The sequence below is a fragment of the Chenopodium album genome, chromosome 1 (assembly GCF_948465745.1).
Source record: "Chenopodium album chromosome 1, dcCheAlbu1.1, whole genome shotgun sequence".
NCBI lineage: Eukaryota > Viridiplantae > Streptophyta > Magnoliopsida > Caryophyllales > Amaranthaceae > Chenopodium > Chenopodium album.
Window position 1 is genome coordinate 84,033,119 of NC_137834.1, and position 21,390 is coordinate 84,054,508.

A 21,390-nucleotide genomic window follows, 5' to 3' on the forward strand; every position below is an offset into this window, starting at 1 on the left:
TGAGTTCTTTTCAGTGACATGATAAAATGAATTTGTTTGTATATAGAGTATAAAGATTAGTTTTCAAAAAAAAAAAAAAAGGTATTAAGAATAGGTAAAAATTTTAAGAAGTACCTCACAAAAACCCACAACAATAACAACAAAGTCTAAAATATATTTAAGGTCAGTGAATTGTTATAAGAAACCATCCCAAAAGAAAAAATAACAAGATTATCGATTGAACAAAAATTTGAATAAAAAACGTACAAAGTGAGAACCATAAATAGCATACAAATAAACTTTTAAGAGAGTTTTAAAACAATGGTAAGGGATAAAAAGAGAGGAAAAATATATGAGTAAAAACATAAAGATTTGAGAAAACTTAAACAAAGTAAATAAGCAAAGTTGGCAAAACATAAAGTACCTCTAGAAGGAAAAAATAATAATAATGGAGTACTAAATAATAATAATAAAATTTGGAATTTTTAATAAGTTATGAAATGTTTTACTTCCTTAAAAATTGTAATATCCTTTAAGTTTAGTTCTACCAAATATACTTCCTTATCTCTTTTTATTGATTTAATATTAAATGACAATGGATTGTTTGGTTCGAGTCACACTCTAGGTGATGAGTCATTTAGTCATGTTTCAAGCTATTTCAAAGCATTTTTCATGTCCAAGTAGCTTATTATAACAATTTGCATTTATAACTTTTAAAATGGATTAATCAATTGCAATATCAAACTTGAATGGAATTGTACAATACAGATATATTCAAATTGAATAATCAAGTAGTAAGCTTTACCATATCACACATTCACACCTACTAACAAATAAATCTTACTCCTATCTAATACTATAATTTTTTATTTTTCTTAAAAAAAATAAAAAAAACCTATATAATCTCATTTAAATATAACAACCATGCTCCAAACTCACAAGTCCTTTTCAAAGATCTGAAACTAGTCTCTACTCTCTCTAGAGCCCTGAGAGCTAGAGTATCAATGATTAATATCATAGAAGTTGACATGGCACTCCCAAAATCGCATAACTACCTGGACTAGGGATGCTTAGCAAAATGATACTCGCAATTAGTGGCCACTAATTCTGAGATGGTTGATTGGCTGGTAAAGAAATCTATTATTTCTTTAATTTTTTTTAAATGAGAGATTTGTAGATCTTAAATTATAATCACATTACACACTTACACAGCACTAATTTCCTCTATTATCTACAGTAATATATCATTATTATATGTCATGCTTATAAGCTAGAATATAAAAACCATTTGACTTTGCAATTTCATTTTTTTTTTTTTTTTTTTTTTCTATTTTAGTAAGGTGAACACTCACCTTAAGAGGATTTCCTCCCCTCTCACATTAATACTCCTATGTTATGCACATTACTATTACATTCATCTTACAAATAAACTATGCTAAACAATACTGTTTTAAAAACCATCTAACTTTTGATTCTTCAATTCTTACCTATGCTAAAATGAACATTTCTAAAATGTAAGGTATATCTAACAATGTCTTCAATTCATCTAAAGATGAGCAATTAGGGTCTGTTCTCATTGACTGAACTGAGTTGAACTGAATTGAAATGAATATTTTATAAGAGAAGGAAATTAGGAGCTGAACTGAACTGAACTGAACTAAATTGAATTTCAACGTATGAGAACAAGCCCTTAGTGTAGGATAAAATTTAAAATCAGAGAGACATTCCACTAATTTTAATCCTCAATTTTTTTTAGCACTAAGGTGTTGTTTGTTTGATAAGGGAATTTAATTCCATAGGAATTTGTATTTCATGGGAATTAAATATCTATATCTAATTCCTAAGAATTGTCTAAACTTGTTTGATTAGGACGAAGGAAGTTGTAAATCATGGGAATTTTGAGTTACATAGGGGGGTTAGGTAATTAACTTCCCATGAATTGCAATTCTCCCATTTACACTTTTTATAGTCAACCAAACAACTCACTCATTTGCAAATTCCTATGATTTTCCACTTCCCCCATTTTATTTGTGCAACCAAACAAGCCCTAAAGATACATCCTTGGATACTATTTTCACATTCTCCTATAAGTCCCAAAAAAAGGTGAAGAGTCACACAACATAATTAGTCATGATAAGCTTAACCCTATCATGAATTCCTTTGTTACCATAAAAATCACAAGAAACCTAATTAGGAAATACAAGATCAGATATCCTATGATGGCAATAGTATTATCAACCATTAAATTATGCTAATCTTATTAACTATGACATATACTTGGGGTATTAATTGAGTACAATTATCTTATAAATTATTTTTATTGTTACTTGTGAAATGGACCGTTTATTCTTAAATACTTATCTAATTAACTCAAATTTCATAATCCCTCCGTCTCTTTATTAATGTTCACTTTCTATCATTTATTTCTCACATAATAAAGAGAAAGTGGACATTAATAAAGAGATGGAGGAAGTATAAAATAACTGATGAAAATAAATTTAATTATTTAAAGAGTAAACCCTACATTTCTTTAAAAACTTGTGATTTAATAGATCAAAATTATTGATTTCAATACCACAAATTTTTGATAACCCTTTACAGCTAGGGGAAAATAATGAATCAATAATTGTCATAAAAATAAAGCGAAGAAGAGAATTTCCAGAAATAATCATAGTCACCCAGCTTTGCCACAGAAGCAATCTAAAGCGGATGGCCAACTAAGATCCCTACATTGTTGGTCTTCACGTGGAATAACACTCTAATTGGCCGTCTAATTCTTCCAAGTTTTCTCTCTCCACCAAATCACATGCTTAGAGAGAGAGTGGGGGTGTTATGCTCAGTGGCCTATGACTAATAACTATCATATGTTCATCATATATATCCTCACCCAAATACCCAATATTAAACCCAGAGCATATAGTTTACCATCAAATGAAACATAACATACTCTGTCCGTGCCAAAATTAGAAAAATGTACTACATCTGAACCGTGTATCTCAGAGTAAAATTTAAGTATAGATGTATTTTAGGAAATTGTTACTACCTCCGTCCTATAATATAACTTTATCATGGTACTTAACAAATGTAGGGAAAAAGTGAATAAAGTACTGCAACAATTATAGGCCATGTTTGGTAATTGGCTTTTTAATGGCTTTTTGGTTAGCTTTTGGCTTTTGGCTTTTTAAGGTGGTCAAACAGCCAAAAAATGTGTTTGGTAATTGGCTTTTTAGTCAGCGAAAAAGCTGGCTTTTAAGCCAAAATGAAAAAGCTGTTTTGAGTAGCTTTTTTGTTGGCTTTTGGCTTGTTGGCCCACAAATTATCTAATAAACAGCCAACAACCAACAATTAATTTACCAAACACTTTTATAAACAGCTAGCTTAAACAGCCAATTTCAAAAGCCATTATAAACAGCCAAACATTCCAGCTAGTCAAACAAGCCAAGTGAACCAGCCAACAGCCAACCGCCAACAGCCATTTGCCAAACAAGGCCATAGACAAAAGTTAGAGAGGAGAAATTGAATGAAGTACAATAAAAAAGGTGAAAAGTGCAATAATAGTCGATAGTTAGAGAGAGAAAGTGGAAAATTCAACGATAATTTAGAAAATACAATGAATAAAATTAAAAAAATAAGAGTACAATAGTCTTTACATACTAGTAAAAAAATAGGAAAACAGAAACTATAAATCTATAATATGAGATGGAGGGAGTATATACCCCTATAGGTCATAAGAGACATATAACCTATGTTACTCGGACACTTCATTTCACCTCACGTACCGGTGTCGGACCCTCAACACTCGGACATTGGTATGAAACCCGGACACTTCACTTTTAGTTCAAAATCATGGAATTTTTTCACATAATTGCCGAGTCGAACGCTTTAACACGTACCCATGTTGAACATGGATATCCGAGTCCAAGTAACATGGCAATATGGCATATAACAAGCTAAATTTAAAGATTGACTATGTGTAAACATTAATTGTAGCAGTTTATGCATATTTTCAACATAAATTCTCAACTCCATACTACTTTTAAAAATCTATATTTTATTACACCATATTAATGAGGTTTTACCTTAAAACTTGAGGTTTTGGATACCCCAAGTAAAGTTGTTAATTTCAATTCCACCAGCTTATACAAAAAAAAAAAAAAAAAAAAAAAAAAAAAAAAAAAAAAAAAAAAAAAACTACTCTTATATCCATATAGTGATGGTAGATAAACAAAACAATTAAAAAACTTAGGGCCTGTTCTGTTCCGTTGAAATTCAGTTCAGTTCAGTTCAGTTCAGCTCAACTCAGCTCTGCTCTGCTCTTAATTTATGTCTAATGATATTGCTAATGATATAAAGCCAAATTTCATTCTTTTAAGCTCTTATTACAACAACAACAACAACAACAACAATAATAATAATAATAATAATAATAACAATAATAATTGAAATAATAATACTAATAATAATCATCAATAAATAATAACAATAATCATCAATAAATAATAATAATAATCATCAATAAATAATAATAATAATAATAATAAATAGTATATGTGTTTAAAATGTTTAGAGGTTTCAAGTTTTTAATATATTTTCCATACATTTTATAATTATAATTATATAGTATATTTTTCGTAAATATTTTAATATGTACATTTGTATATACACATATGTATAGTAATAAATAATCAATAAATAATCAAAGATCACTAATCCGTAGTTAAAAATCACTAATTAATAAGTTTTGTTCAGTTCAGTTCAGTTCAGTTCAGCTCAGTTCAGTCAATCGGAACAGGCCCTTACTTTGAAAGTTTGAATGTTCTTAATACTCGTAAATGGTATCTCAATGAGTTGTTACAAATATAAAAGAATATCGAGATAATCAACATAATTTTATCCTAAAAAAGTTACCACCTTAGTTTGCATACAAATGATATAAAGAAGATGATGATTTCACAACATAAAGTATGATAAGTTATTTAGCAAATTTATGATGAAAGTTTTCATGCATTGACTTGCCATAAAATCCAATTTAATTTAATTTTTTGAGTTAAATATATTAGTACCCGTATTTTGTACTCCGTATTAAAGAATTATCCAAAAATCAACAGATTTAATCGATTAAAAATTACATTTAAAATAAAAAAAGTAAAATTCTGATTTTAAGACAATGAAGGGACAACTGTTTGAAATGTTCACCACTTGACTAGAACTTCATGAAAAAAAAATTAAAAAAAAAAATAATAATAAAAAAAAAAAAAAAAAAAAAAAGAGAAAAGAAAAATGAATTGATTATTGCCTAACCACTCGTGCGGGTTGCCCAAAGATAGTGGCAGACCAATGATTGCAAATAGTAAAGTAAAATTTCTTTTCATTGCATGGGAAGCATTATCATATCCACGTGTGTTGACCACAATGCATGACGGCATGGGTCTTCAAGGCTAGAGTAAGTTAGAGCAAAATATTGGATAAAAAATTGGGAAAAAATTTATTACCCAACCACCACTTAAGGGTTGTACTTTAATGCATGGATCTTTAAGATCCGTTGCTTTACAACCCGATCTGATTAGACTCTCTAACATACTTTCGAGAATAAATTCAAAATTAGTATGATGACAAAAAATTAGGGTGTGACAAGCTTAATTAAGACTCAATTCTCTTAAACTTATTTTCAAATTAGTTTAATTTTAGCTCAATTCTCTTAAACTTATTTTCAAATTAGTTTAATTTTAGTTCAATATGAAGTATAAATTACTCCCTCTGCTTTTTTTAGTTAACATATTTCTATTATCACACTTGCCAACGTATGTTTTTAACGCTTAATAACTTTAATTATCAACATTACGGAGTATAAAATTATAAAAAGTGGATATTAATAAAATATACATATTGATGATTCAAAGAAAATCCCACATAACTATATTTTATCGTATATATAAATCACAAAAGCGAGTCAAAGTGTAAGTCTGTGAATAGTGTAAAAGTCAAATGGTGTCAACTAAAAAAACAAAAGAATTATTATTTTATTTAAATTCAGTTTATTTACATTAAGTTTGGTCTACTTCCGGTTAAAAAAAAAAAAAAAAAAAAAAAAAGGTCCAATCTACCTTAGCCCTAAAAAAAGGCATAACTACCTCCGTTTCTTAGTATTTACAACAAAGGAATTTTTTATATCTCACAAAAAATACCCTTTAGTTGCAAATAAAGTAAAAATGGTAAGAACACCTAAAAATGACTTTAAAGATAGTTTTAACAACCCTACACAAAGCCACACCAATTTCCAACACCTAATGTTCACAAATTCTCTTAGGGTCTATTATCTTCGGCTTAATTTTAATTCAGTTCAGTTATGTTCCTAATTTTCTTCTCTCATAAACAATCAGTTCAGTTCAGTATAACTCACTTCTGTTCCTCATTTTTTTCTCTCATAAACAATCAGTTCAGTTCACATAACTCAGTTCCGTTCCTCATTTTCTTCTCTCATAAACAATCAGTTCAGTTCAGCTCAGTTTCATTCCTAATTTTCTTCTCTCATAAACAATCAGTTCAGTTCAATTCAGCTCAGTTCCGTTCCTAATTTTCTTCTCCCATAAACAATCAGTTCAGTTCAGCTCAGTTCCGTTCCTAATTTTCTTCTCCCATAAACAATCAGTTCAGTTCAGCTCAGTTCCGTTCCTAATTTTCTTCTCTCATAAACAATCACTTCAGTTCTGTTCCTAATTTTCTTCTCTCATAAACAATCACTTCATTTCTGTTCCTAATTTTCTTCTCTCACAAACAGACCCTTAAATATAACTTGAGCTTGTTCGTAACTCACCAATGTACCACATAACACAATATACCTCCTAGGCTCACACATATTAGCTCATTCAAAATCCTTAAAATTAAGTAAAGCTAGTAGACAAAATAGCACTAAATGTACGGTTTACATGATAAAATTTGCCACAAACTTGTCAAGAATAGGGGGTTCAAATGTTCAACCATCCTTAATTTCTACAACCCTATCAAAATGCGTTAGGATACCGATTCAATCCCCAATGTCAACAAAGCAAACAAACATTTTGAATACTCAATTCAACCATCAGTTTCTACAAAACCAAAAATTCAATTCAACCATCAATTTCTACAAAACCAAAAAAAAAAAAAAAAAAAAAAAAAAAAAAAAAAAAAAAAAAAAACTGAGAACAGCTATAAATAAGTACTCTTAAAATCAACCAAAAAGCAAGCAAAAACGAAACAAGGCCATTATTAAACGATGCACACATGAAGCCATACGTGCCCCACTCCATGATAACAAATTCCAACGTAGGAAGGAAAGAACACGTATGGTATGACGATATATTGACCCTGCTCTCTTCTTTTCTTTTGGGAGGATATCCATAAAAACAATTATAGCTTTCTTCTGCTGCTGCTAGTACACTGTATATATATACATATACATACATAAAGGTGGTGGTCAAACTTCTACAATGTCTAGGCCCCTTGGTTAGAGAGCCAAGGACGATCCTACAACTGCCTTAACATGTCCTTACACAACATTCAGCCCCTCGCTCCACTCATTTTTGATGTGTTTTCCCATATATTTAGACGACGAGTCTCCAAAAATTTGTCCTATATATATTAATAGATATCCTTACAAGATTTGCATAATACCTTAGTCGATATAATTTCTCACTTATAACCTCATTTTAACTTTTAATCATTCTTCTCCTCAGTATTGTCTCAACCCATGTCCCATATACCCTAACAAAATGTTTGGATAGAGAGAAATGGAAAGGAAAAGAAAGGATATATCTTTGGTAACAATATGTTTTAGAGTTAGTTGCGATCTATCTATAACAATAAACTACACCTCATCAAAATCGCCTCACCTAAACCACAAAAGGCGCATGACCACAAAAATTCACTTATTAAAAAGGGAGAGTAGGAATGTAATTTTGAAATACCCAAAAAGAAAAGCATGAATATAATTAAGGGACGGAGGGAGTAAATAAAAATCTAATTGAAGTACGAGTATTTCAAAATCACTATGGGGAAAAATGATTGAAATTAGTGGTTCCTGGAAATTCCCAACACTAAAGGAGCAAATTTACTAATTACTAGCTTGACTATCATAGTTGAAATTATAAATTAGATTAGTCAAGCAATATAATTTTATAAGCAAGTTAATTTGCTCGACAAAAAGCTAATCGACAACTTAGCACTCAATTAACTAACCATTGAGACAAAAATGAATATATCTTAAAATCTTATGCAACATTATAAGCTAATTTGACAATAGCTTCTCATTGGAGATGCTAATTGAGTTAGCTGCATGATGTACTCCCTTCATTCTAGGAAGTTCAACTCGTTAATGGTAGACTTGTTTCTAGAAATCCGTGAAAAAAAGTGAGCGGGTGTAAGAAAAAAGAGAGTAGAGTGAGAGATATGAGGTAAAGACAAAAGAATAGTGAGTGTAAGAAAATATTTACATAAAGAGACAATGTAAAAAGTTAAAAAAGTGTAAATAGAGTTGGGTAATGGGATAAGATGATAACAGAAAAATATTGTGAAAAAAAAAATGAGTTGAACTTTTTGAAATGGCTCAAAATAAATTATGAGTCAAACTTCTTGGAAACAAAGGGAGAATAATTACTTTTAATAATAACTTAATTCAATTAACATGGTATTTATCATGTCAACCGTGGGACAAAATCTCCACCATTTTCTATTTATTTCCTTTTAGCTACTGCAAACTGCAAATCTAAAATAACATGCCTCTATATTTGTCTTTTCTTCTAATTAAGTGAATGCAATCTCTTCCTTTTAATCAATTTACATTATGCATTCTCCAACCGCTAGACTGTTCTAATTCAGTCAAATGTTTTAGTAATTGGTATACTTCAGTAATGAGGTTAAACTACCTTCAGGTTTTATGCAGATAACTAACTTCAACCGTATTATTAAAGACCCAAAATTCTCCAAATCTTACAGCTTATAAGAGCGGAAACATGTAATACAGACTCAACTTGAATGTTGAATGTGTAAGCAATCATCAAGTAATCAACAAAGCACACCCACAAACAACTATTTATACCATTTAAGCTAAAGTAAAAGAGCAAGAAGATATAGGATAATGTAATGAGTTTTATAGTTGCATCATAATGTATAGCTAATTGGATAATGGTTGAAAGGTTGTCATAGTATTCAAATCCAAACTAATGTAATCAAAGAGTGGCTAATTGTGAATCGGAACTTGATCACCAGAATCTATCACTCCAAATTCCAACAAACAAATAGATGTACATACTATTTGGATTCGATTTTTAAAAACAAAGTAATTAGAAATCTACACCCTTCTTGTAGATTAAGGTAATGGTAATTTAATGTGAGTAAATTTTAACTTGTATCTTTTCTGACTTGCCTAAACTTTTTATAACTTGTACCAAATTTGAGTCTCTTCAGTCCATTTTCATTGGATTACATATAATTGTATTTACATATTACATACCACCTCTGTTAACTATTATTTGCAACAAAAGGGTATTATTTGTGAAATATATTGCAAATTATAGTTAACGAAGGTAGTATATTACTTGAATTATTACTTTGTCATGATTTATACTCCATACTTCGCATATACGAGGTTAGAGTAAATTAATAGGTCTATAAAGACTTTTTGTAAGGCCTTGTTTACTTCACCTAAAAAAATAATATTCAATAAAAGTAATTTCAATTCAGTAAAAAAAAATTTAATTCAGTAAAAATAAGTTCAGTTCAGCAAAAATAAGTTCAGTTCAGCAAAATTCATTAACTATAAAGAAGAAATATAATAGAAAATCATTAAAAAAAAATAAAAATAATTTCAATTCTGTAAAATTAATTTCAGTTCATTTAAAATAATCAATTTAACAAAAACAAGGTGAAATGAACAAAGCCTAAGTAAATTTTAAATGAAAGAATGAAAAATATCCAATTTTCTTTTATTTAGATAGCAAAAATTTCAAAGGATTTTATAATACAATTTCTATATTACAAAAAGCTACAAATAACTATTTACAAATTATCAATCTTTAACTTTTTTATACAGTATGATACATGGGTCCCTCCTATCACAGGAGGTGGTGAGGATAGACCCTCGCAAGTCGCAACCCCGCCACTAGGAGTAGATGGAGGGACTAACCATTCCTCCACTCCTTGATCCTCTGATGGAGGGACTAACCATCCCTTTACTCCTTGATCCTCATATACCATAAAATCTAAGGTACACAATAAAGTTTTCTAATCCACTTCTTGTTTATTTACCGTTGCATGATAACCATATTTGCATTGATTATTAAGAGCCTTTTGGCATATCAATCCCTAGTGGTGGTTAAACCTTTATAATCATGCGGTCACTTACCCATTAAGTACGGAGTACCAACCTATAATTGTTCTTTCACACTCACCTAGAATTTCGCTATAAGAGTCATTTACGGATAACCACATCTACGCATTTTCACTATAAGAGTCATTTACGGAATACCAACCTATAATTGTTGTTTCACACTCACCCAGAATTTCAAAATCATCCCAGTTTACATATTACAATAGCTAGCTTGAATTTTAAAAAAGTACGGAGGTAGTACTCCACAGTAAATTTTGAACTGTGCACAGGTTCAAAGTTAGGGAAATTTTAAAGAGGGAGAAAAAACCCAAAGTAGTGAAAGGTTTGAATGAAAGTGGGACCAATACATAGTATGCAATATGCACACGCTCTTGAAAAAGGAGGCCCCATAATAGTGAAGAGGTCATGAGTTATGATGATAACATCGCAAAGCCCCAAAAACAAAAGTCCCCCGTCACTTCAATCATTGCGCACGCGCTGATCTGAAGCCGCACAATCTTTCCAACGCACTGTCCCCAACGCCAACTACTTCTACTTATAACTTGCTTGACCCTTTCTACCCTTCGCCAACTTGTTAGTCCAAAATTCCAGTTTCTTGGGTTTGTTCCTAGCCTTGGTTTTTTACAGTACCATCCTAAATATTTACTGCTACGTACTAATGGTACAAATAAGGTACACGTCTTCAGATAGCCATCATTATTCTACTATCAATTTCTACTATCAACTTCTACTATCAACTTTGGTTAAGACCTATGACTATATGCTATACTGTACAAATCTAATTTTATAATATGATGTAATTATATAAATACCATGTATTATCTAAAGTTCTAAAGCACCATGTATAATACTTGTATGATGTAATCATATAATTTCAAAGTATTGTGTAAGATTGCAAGTTACACTATTAGATACAAACACTATCATGAGACTACAATAATAGTTTTTCCAAAGGTCAACTCTTGTGCAATTAGCTTCTTGCAGTCCATTTTACTCTAGGATCTATGAAATTTTGGCCTCTGCTCGAGCAGTGTAGGTCAGGTCCCAACTAAAATACTACGAGCCAGCATTGAGCAAGCCTAAGACCTGAACTGGTTAGCTCATTCCTTGTTCCACAACCTTTCAAGCGCTAACTTAGGTTATAGGCCTGTATTGCTCGGCTTATGTTGCTCCTTTTAAGTTCAATGTATTGGTTTGGTTTGGTTTGGTCTGAAATGGATAGCAACTGCAAGGTTTTTGGCCTGTGTTTTAAGACTAGTATGCGAAGATAGAGAAAGGGAAGATAGTTTTTTCAATAGTTTTTTCTGCTTCTGAGATCAAGTATCATGAACAAGCATGAATAACAAAATGGATTATTTTCACATGTTATGGTCCTAGAAAACCCAAGTCAAGCTCCATTCTGGAGAGACACAAAATGGCAAATATAGATTCCACAAAAAACACCTATTGGTGAAATTTCCTCACTAGTATGCGAAGACAGACAAAGGGAAGAAATACTCTTTTTCAATTGTCTTTTTGTTTGTGAGGAGATTAATACTGTAATCATGAACAAGCATGAATAGAAAATTGGGTCAATTTTCACATGTTATGGGCTTATGGCCCTAGAAAATCCACGTCAAGCTCCAATCCGAAGAGAAACAAAATGACAAAGATATATAATATATTCCACAAAATACATTTCTTGGTGAAATTTCCTCATTAATATGTGAAGATAGAGAAAGAGAAGAAGTATATATTTATTTTTTCCAATAGTTCTTTTGCATGTGAAAAGATCAATTATCATGAACAAGCATGATTAGCAAAATTGGTCATTTTTCACGTGTTATGGCCTTTAAAACCCAAGTCAATCTCCATTTTTGAGAGAAACAGAATGGTAAAAATATTTTCAACAAAAAACACATTTCTTAGTGACTTAGTATTACAAAAAAAAATTGAAAATTTTCTACTTTCCTGGAAGTATTTGGCTTTTTTTTTATTTTTATCTCCTGTATTCCTCAAGTAGTCTTGCCCTTCTAGGGATAGTAATGATTAATATACAGAACCATGAGTCCATGAACCAATATATTTTGAGAACTTTATAAGAAATCTAATTCACATTAGAAAACTCAAGCATTTGGATCCTTACTCCAATGGACAGGACTAAGCCAATTGTCAGATCAACCCTATTACAAAAGAGTGAAAAGACATCATGTGAAACCTCTCCAATTGTTGCTGCTAAAAGGAACCTCTAGCACGGGGATACTCTATGAGGGACCAAATAAAGGAATCATCACTGGCAATCACCATATATGTGCGTCTCATCAACCCAACATTTGACTTATAAGACTAAACAAAGCAAAAGAGATTGAAGAGAAGGGATATGCTTTCTCGAATAGGTATTATATGTACATTTATCCTTAGAATACTGACTTAATTAATCGTAGAAGTGCCATCTAAATAAAAGATCTAATGAATTAAAGAGAGTCCAACTAATTGCCTAGCCGAGGGCGACATGTTAATGGTAGCTTTAAACAAAGTCGAATTACAATTCGCTCATTGAGAATATTAAGGACATTTTTTTTTTCCATATGTTACTCAGGCACCCATTTCCGACACTAAAAGCAAAATGAAGAGTAGATAACATAGTTTTTGCCATGGATTCGTATTCAAATGATTTTAAAAATTTCTTTGAGTTTGACCCAAAGTTCAAGGATCCAACAACTTGAGGAAAAATGAAGAGTCTAGGTAACATAGTTTTTCCAATGTTAGTTGCCTAACTAATTACACATAAACTTCTTTCAATGAAAACGGCTAATGTGCAATTAGTTTATTTTCTCAAGGGTAAGAAACAGTGAGTGGTAAAAATTTGTTGTAAAACTTAAATCTAAATGCAATTAACTTAACATTACTTGAAGAGATGAATAGATGCCCAATCTCTCAGGCCCTCACTCATCAACTCCTCCCCTGCGAAACGTGAGCAGGAGCAGAGAAGAAAAGGCTCCAGGTCAAAGACAGTTCCTAGTGTTTACACATTTGCCACAAAAAATAAAATAAAATAAGCTAGGAACCTTAGGACAAAATTCTGGGATTATAGGAAGCAAGGAGATAATCTCTAAACCCCTATTGTCCTAAATTTCAACTATCCTATACAATATTTTAAGCATTTTGCTTGCAGGAAACCTTGAAAACTATAGCTTTCCTTGGCAATCATAGATACTTTGTCCTAACTTTTGAGCAGTTCTCCACTAAAGGGTGTTAAAGCGTACTCAAATCTATATAATGCCAAAGCAACGAGTCAAATTGAATCTATAGTACCAAACAAGGAATCAACAAGGTTGCAAAATCAAGCACAGCATGAACACATTGTACAAATAAGTGGAAAGAGGTCCCTATCAATGGAAGCACTTACTGGACCATAATAGAAGAACCATCATTGAGATGCACCACACTGGTGTCCTCTATGCCCATCATCAACCCAACAAAGGCCTACAAAGGTTGACAACAGGTCAAAAAAGAGAAAAGGAAGGGGTAACTTTGACCTTTTGGAAGCCCAAAATTCTCAATCAATTAAATCCAAATTTTACAAGTAGCATTCCATGCGTTTCATGCTGTTTCTTTCACATAATATATTAAACTTCACAGCACATAAAATATGATAGTTAAAAATGGCCATTAGAGCATACAAAAAGGGTACGATTAAAAAGAGAACCTTTTCAATCTGAGACATCAGACCTGGATTGTAGCTCACTAGCTTTTGCTTTCGGCTGCATCTTTCATTGAACAGGTCCCCACCAAATGTTGGCCGGTCGGAATTTGTACAGAGTATATCTACATTAATTGCAGGCAGACTTGCAACACTGGCAACAAATTTCAGTTAGGTTTAATCACATGCATAATAAAACAATCATAGTATCTCCAAAAAAAAGAGTTGCTTAAATTACTATAGAGTAGCAAGTAAATTATTGTATGTTAATCTAAATTTAGTGGCAGAGCATAAACTACCCCGAAAATTTCGGCCTTTTAAGCTATAGAGTAACTGATTGTTACTTTCTCCTATCAATAATGGGAAGGCGAGCTACTCAACCTGTGACAAGTAGCTCTCAAACCTCTAATAAAAAGCATAGACAAATATAATAAGCTGTTCTAGCTGGTATGGATAGGTACTGCATCACTATCTAAAAATGATAAGCATTATAGTATTATAGATAGCTCATCGCTGTAAAAGTAATACATGTTTCCTCCAAAACCAACACACGTATTCAATTTCAACCATCACTCCATGCAGAAAAATACAATTGATCTAGCATAATGAAACTTAGAGAACAAGCTTCTAAAAGTTTCATAATAGATAAGCTTTCCATGATTAAATTTACTGCAAAAAAAAGTTTCCTCAACATAGAAATCAATGGGTAAATTGCAGTGAACTCAGGCCTAGAATTAATTTCACTTCCAATAAAATAATACTGAAATAACGATGTCCTTAGAATCCTCCAAAAATATCGAATATTTCACTCCACTATGGCCAAGTACCTGTGTCAGTAGCAGCACTGCAGCAGCCAATTCCAATTTGGGAACCAGACAACCAGTGACCTCAACTGCTGATAAGCGTACCTGTAGGAGTAACTGTAATCATCAATACTTACCTTAAAAGAGCTTAAAAAGAGAAGGGGGATAAAAAATTATTCCAAACCAAACAATCACACAGAAAACGAGTTGCTAGACTAGAACAGAAATCAGCGACAATAATCTAGAATTAGAAAATTTGGTCTTAGAACACACAGAGAGCCTCAACTCCCATTCACAAAGATTGAAAGAGGGTATTTCATAGACAATTAATTGAAAAAACCACGAAAACTATTTCACAATTAGTAGAATTTAAAATGTATGCTGAGTATTTCATTTAATTTGTAATTGTCCTGAAATGAATTTAGAGTTAGGTGACACCATCATCTTGTATATGCCAATATCAAACCCAAAAGAAAAGGTGAGGGAAGTTCCATATACATCAAACAAATATAGACATACATACACACTTGAATTTGGCAATGGCATAAGTTATCCCCATGCCACTTGAAACCGGATACTAAAGTCAGATAACGGTGCTTGGTCCAGGTGTCCCGCAGCAAAATTATAAACTAAATTGCTTATGATTGATCCAAAGTGAAATGTCAAGTGTCCATATCCATGTCAGTGAAGAGTATCAGACAAGCGTATTTGGGGTAAAATAAGGAGTGGAGAAAAATGTAAATTCGTTAAGGGCCCTTCTAAGAAGTCCATAAACACAACATCTGACCATTCAAACATTGAAATTAACATGCTCCCTCCATCTAGAAACAACTGTTACAATATTCACGCAATTTATGCCGTTCATAATATTTTCAGCTAGGCCAATTCAATCAAAGGTAAGGAAGTCACAAACTCTACCAGCAATTCATGTTGGGAGGTTGCTCTTAAAACAAGACCATACAGCTTTCATTGATTTAAACTCAAGCCAACTAAAACACCCTTCATCTTAAGAATAATTATGGTATGCAAACTCTGATCTGACTCAGAACCAAATAAACTTAAACCACTTGATGAAGTGGCCACACTTGTAAGAGCCTGACTGACTTAGTGCATATAAGAATGTATGACAGCTCCAAAACACAAGAGTAAGTCAATAATCAACCACTATCCTAAAAGAAACAATTTGTAGCTCCCTGGGACCAAAACTTCCACTATGAAGTTGTGTGTGAAGAATTATTAAGGAAAGGCAAATTCCACCTCACTCCAAACCATGGAGTATAAAGAAAAAAGAAATCCAACATGGTGAGTTCAGCCTAAATCAATCAATAGTGCCCAAAGTTTGGCAGAGTACAACTTAGGTATTAAAATTAAAAATAAAAGATCATGGATCTTTCCGGAGCTGGGAAGTTGCTAGGCCCCATCTGATTTAAGGTGTTCCATGTAATACATGAACAAAATTTTCATATAGTATCTTATCTCACCAGTTTCAAATATTATAGTATATTGAAATCAAATTTCTACATCAAATATTGATCTTGCCTTCAAATATACACAAGTACATAACTGCTACAGATACTGATGGGATCCGGTGCTTTTCAGATAGATACATATGTCCATAAGATGCTATCAACTGGTGTCAAAAGTCCACTATACAACCATAAACTCCAAAAACAAAGGCGTACCTCTACCAACTTATTTGATATATGCTAACGGCAATACAAGTATATTCCTTAAGCTAATCACATAGTTACCTTAATGATGCTCCCTATCCATCTAGAAGAGTCAAGAATTGACCAGGCAGGCATATTAAGACAAAGGGTCAAAGCATAATCAAATAACTTCCTTGCACAACAAAAATTCTTAGTTTGACTCTAATAAAGTATCATAAATGATTCATTTAGATATCATGTCATAAGACAGAGGCATGATAATAGGGATTTGTTCAATGACAACGTTAATATAGAAAACTCATTTTCACTGTACAAAAATGTAGATCATACTTAGCACATGCAAAGAAAGTCCTTGTTTCAAATATATTTGGCAAACATATGGTTGTTAAATGGAGAGTTAGAGGATAGTAGTTATTTGACCCTTGCATCCTAGTGAGAAGTCAAATCCCTTAGGCTCTTAATTCATTGTAATTCCTCCCATTTTCAAAATCAGTTGTCTGCTCTGCAAACTCTGTTGATTTGTTGCTTGGAATTTAGTTTAGATATCATATAGGCTCTATGAGTCATTCTCTATGGATTCAGCTCTACTCAGCCTGCTTCCTAATTAGTGGTCCAAGCAAGGTATTATCTTTTACATAGGTGTGACCGTGTGACGACCACTGATTATTTTGGGGTCAAATGCAATAGAATTGCAACCAAATTCTTTCAATAAGAAAAATTCACAAGAATTTTAACTATATAAGGTATTTCCATAACAATCTGAACTCTGAGTTATTCAATAATAATCCCAAATTCCCAACTAAGGGAGAGTTATTCCCAATCCCAAAGTGAGCCAGTGACCTGAATAAAACAACCCAGACATGCATTGAGGCTACGTGGCATGCTATAAATCGGCTCATATTTATTTTGATCTGTTTTTCTGAAATCAACCATGCTTTCCATCCCTCCTAGTCTCCTACCCCTGGAATGCAAGGACCAGTTTCATACTTTCATTCCTTACAGTAACACAAACTTTGTGTTCCCTATCTCTCTATCTATTTCACAAATTCCAGTTTTGGATGAGAGTAGCTGTTTTGTTTCATGTGTAGTTTCATCTTATTTTGGTCAAAAGCGATTAGGATTTGAAATGGGAAATTTAGCAGTACCTTTATCACTTACTGATCATAGATATGTTGTTTTGGTAAAAAAATTGGAAACATTTCAAGTCATAAAATCAGCTCTGTGGTCAGAATTGCTTCAGTAGTAAAGTAAAAGAGTTAGCTATTCATAGAGTCATGTCCAAGCTTTGATCAAAATCCATTGTTATCTGGGTTCAAACTTTTATTCTATCAGATATCAAGCCAACAATATATCAGCACTTTATGGGCATCTGATCTAAATATATAAAGCATCGCTTCAGCAAACATTATTAGTTTATAGCTGGTTTGGCAGGTAAACTGGTCTCTTGAGTTCATTTTGGGAAGACGAACCGCTTAACTAGGATTATCCTAGAGTAACTCAAAATTGGGAATATTATGAGAAAACTACTTATAGCTGGGATAATTGCGGTGAATTTTTCCCTTTCAATATTACTCTTGCAAGTGCAAAGAAATTTATTACTTATATCCGAAAGCCAATTCAGTAATTTCTGCTTCATAGCAAATAAGCAGAGGCACAAAAAGACAATTGATTCAGCCAATTGATGTTTAAAGTTAAAACTTGCTCCTTGGAGAAATAGACAATTTCATTTAGATAAAGTATAGCTCACACTTCACAGGCACTATCTTAACTCTAAAATTTTGCCTATGATTCTAGTATCACTATCCCATAAAACATGTCAATCATCTTTAATATATAACAATAGAAGAGGATAATTATTTGCAGATGACAAGACAAAAGCCAAGGAAAGGTGAAAACAAACACTTCAGACAGTTTAAGTTCGTCCAGTTTCCCTAGTGAGTTAAGGGGAAAAAAAAAAAAAAAAATGGCATGCCATGTGTGTTCATCATGAGCAACAGAGCAAGTCTTTAATTTGTAAATCTTAGTATCAATAGAATCATTACATGATACTAACAGTTATCATATGAGGAAGAATAACATGGCATGGACAGATCCAGTATAGGAAAAGTAATGCTAAATTTTTAGTTATTTATTTATTTTTTTTTAGAAAGTGCTGAAAATAATTTGCAAAGAGAAAGACAACCCAAACAATATTTTCTTTTTTTAATGGCCAAAGGACTTAGTCAATCAAATCAGAATGAATATTAAGCCCTTTCTCAAGAAATTTGCTCATACAGAATCACCAACATTGAAGAGCAAGTGCTATGTTAAACCCTGCTAACAAAAAACCCCATCATTCACTAGCTCACTTCTCCATGGGAGTATCTTCTTTGTCTAATGGTCTGTGTCAACCTCATTCTACTTGAAAAGGTTGACAACCAGTACATATCCTATTTTGCAGAAAATGAAACGGAAAGAGTATCACTACTTATACATTAGTATATTACATCATATATCTTCCTAGGCTAAATAATTCCTTTGTTTTCTTTCAAATGCAACACACTTTTTTAGCACGCTATTTTAGGAGATGATTGAAGTAGGTAAACAAGCTACTTAATCAAAAAAAATTCACCACCAAGATTAGAGAAGGGTTAGCTACATGTACAAATTATTTTGATTAATTTGTCTGCTTACGTTACTTAATCTCTTCCTCAAAGTGCGTGCTATGAAGGTGTGTTGCATTTAAATGAAAATGAAGGATGTACTAAACAACATGCTAATCCTATTACCTCCTTAAAATCAGATAAGCAGGAAAACATTTTTAAAAGTGAAGTTCTCCTTCCTCTACCCAATGTTCAACGACTATATCATGGCATTTCCCTAATGTCCTTAATTAGGCCCAAACAAGAATCGTGCAACAGTATTAGAAGGTCTTTTAACTTGACCTATACAATTGTAAAGAGATTGTTTCGTTTGATCCTTGGTCATTGGCTTTTCAGTTGAAAACAAAGACACAAGAAGCCAATACAATAAGATTTTTCCTCCATCAAAAGTAGTTTTTACATTTTCCACAACATAGTAAAATAAAGGATTTGGCGCGATCTAGCTAGCATAAGCTTGACAATAAATTGGCTATTCTAACACTATTCTGAGTGGCTATTGTAATTTCCTACACCTTTTTTTTTTTTTTTTAACAGCCATTTTTTGCTCTTGAGGTCAAAGCTTGTTAAGCCAATTTTTTCTCACACTTGGTAAGAACTACCATATGATAATCTAATGATATAACCACATGTGCTGATTTCAAAATAGAGCTTAAAATATATACTAATACTTCATGAAATTGGATCACCAAAGTCAATGTGAATCATTGTTTTGACAAACAAATTACTTGTATTTTTTTTTTTTTTATGCATAGAGTATAATTTAGTCGATATAATCTAAATTTGAAACAAGTCAATTAAGACGCTATCGACATTATTAAAAATCCACAGACCTTACATTACCATTGAAAAAAGTAACTAATCATCTTAATCAATCGCAAGAGTACACGACCACTAAACGTGACCTAATTACAAACTATACAATTATAACTCCACAAGTGTACTCAAAAATCCACAAATACTAAATATGAACAGACTATTTACTTTCAGCAGAAAATTTGTACACAATTCCAAAAATTCACTAAAAAATTTGCAAAAACATCTAAAACTTATTACAATTAACATAAGAATGAAGATAATCTGCCGAATTCAAAGTAAAATTCGAACGAGTAAACCTTTTACGCAGCAAATTAGTCGACAACAAATCAAAACCTAAAACATGAAAATGCATTCAACAATGAAAATTCGAAAAAAACAATCGGAAATTCAAGTAAGAACAGATGAATTGAACATGATCGACAAGAGTAAGACATCGCAGAAGAAGAATTATGGAGAGAGGAGAGAGAAATTACGCTGCAAAAGCATGATGATCATCGACGAGCTTCTCTGTTATCATCTCGCTCGCTCGCTCGCTCGTCAGCCGGGAAATTCAATTTCAAATTGGAATGAAGGATTTGAAGGTAAAAAAATTAGGCGGCACACCCCTTAAAGACACCGTCTTCCACCTTGGATTTTTAGGGTAAGTTCTTTTCACCTTAATGAAACGACTTTTACAATCAACTATTCTATATTAGGACAGCTCATACTCCCTCCGCCTTTTTCACTGTAATATATAAATATCATCCTATAATATGTTGTTGGATTTGTCATAATGTCTACTTTTATAAATTAATTTTTTCATAATCTTTACTAACCTCTAATTAAAGATGTTGATGGTCAAAATTATGTCGAGAGTAATATCTTAAAGTTAGTTATAATTTTATTTTATTACTTTGTAAGTTTTGGTTAAATGAAAATGATATAAGAAAAAATGTTGCATCTAAAATCATCTTTGTTAGAGTAAAGTGGTGCAGTTGGTGTTTCATGTATGTAGCAATCATTAAGACACGACTTTCATAAAGAAAATGGCGCAAATTAAAGCAACAAAGGTAATATAATAGTGTAAGGTTATAAGTCAATGAACTGAGAGTGATATATTCGTCGATTTGACCCGCATTATATGGGTTGATGATTTAAGAGAATGAAAATTTTCATTTAAGATAATAGGATAGTTAATTGAGAATAAAATAAATTTGTTCCTAAATTTGTATACACGATGATAAGGATGAATGAATACCTATATATATACATATTTTAATAGAAGATTTTTGAGCATTAAATTCTTCGAAAATTAAGTATTTATATGTACATGTATAATGAAATTAAATGAAATTTCATTAGGATTTTGATCTCCAAAACTTGCTTAAAACCAAAGGCATTAACTCAGCTAGATGATATGTCTTCTAGCTCCATTTCGGCCTTTCTCCTCCTCTTT

General features: G+C 31.9%; 1 long non-coding RNA gene across 1 annotated transcript; it reads right to left on the reverse strand.

The window, feature by feature from the left end:
* Positions 1 to 14,035: 14,035 nt before the first annotated feature.
* On the reverse strand, positions 14,036 to 20,510 carry LOC145623616 (uncharacterized). Its single transcript, XR_014110184.1, has 3 exons — positions 20,429 to 20,510; positions 14,852 to 14,932; positions 14,036 to 14,178 (listed from the first exon to the last, which is right to left on the reverse strand). It is a non-coding gene; the product is annotated as an uncharacterized LOC145623616 (long non-coding RNA).
* Positions 20,511 to 21,390: the final 880 nt, after the last annotated feature.